Here is an 805-nt window from a genome sequence, read left to right as displayed (position 1 = left end):
GCTTCGCTCCGCTCCGCCGCCGCTGCTGCTTCCACGTCTGGGAGAGACAAACAGCCAGGAAACAGCTGTGGAATACTCTCCCGTTACCCCTCCGTGCACCCTCTCTCGGCTTGAGCTGTCACTGAAATGACCAGGAGATTATCTTCTAGCAGAGGCAAACATTTATATCCCCGGGAGGAGACTGCCGGGGATTTATGATGGTCTCCCCACCGCCACCCAAGGTCAGGGCCAGGATGCCTGTGTGCAGCCCCATCCTGAAAAGGGCACAAGGGAGAGGCAGTTTCCTGACATCTCTGTGCCTCCTGTCCTGTTCTGTGGGTCCAGGGACCTCTGAACCACTTGGAGCTGAAGAAGATGGGAAGATGCCAGCTTTGCTCTGAGCCACCTTTGCAACTGCTGGCTTCAGGATTTGCCTGAAATCAGACCCGCCCTTTACAGCAGGGGATGAAACGTTTCATTCACAGCTCGGGGTTTCCAGGGGAGTGGTTGTGGTCGTTTGTTGTTTTCTGTTTTTTACAGTTAACATTAATTTAAGAGCAAGAAGTCTGTGGGATATTTGGGGATTTTTGTTAGAAAAAGTTGAAGAGAGGGAAATAATTCCCTCCTACCAGCAATAAAATATTTTAACTTGGCTATCCAAGGGAACAGAGACCCATGTCAGTGTGCCTTTCGAGCACATTTTTCAATTTTAGCTAAATATTAGAGATGTTTGAAGTTTTCAAAGGAATGAAGGTTTTAGGAGCTTTGTGAACAGAAGTAAGCAAAGACAACTCTTTAGTAACTCCAGTGAAGGGACAGAGGAAAC

Source organism: Corvus brachyrhynchos, unplaced genomic scaffold, assembly GCF_000691975.1.
Source record: "Corvus brachyrhynchos isolate BGI_N302 unplaced genomic scaffold, ASM69197v1 scaffold162, whole genome shotgun sequence".
NCBI lineage: Eukaryota > Metazoa > Chordata > Aves > Passeriformes > Corvidae > Corvus > Corvus brachyrhynchos.
This window is presented reverse-complemented; position numbering follows the sequence as displayed.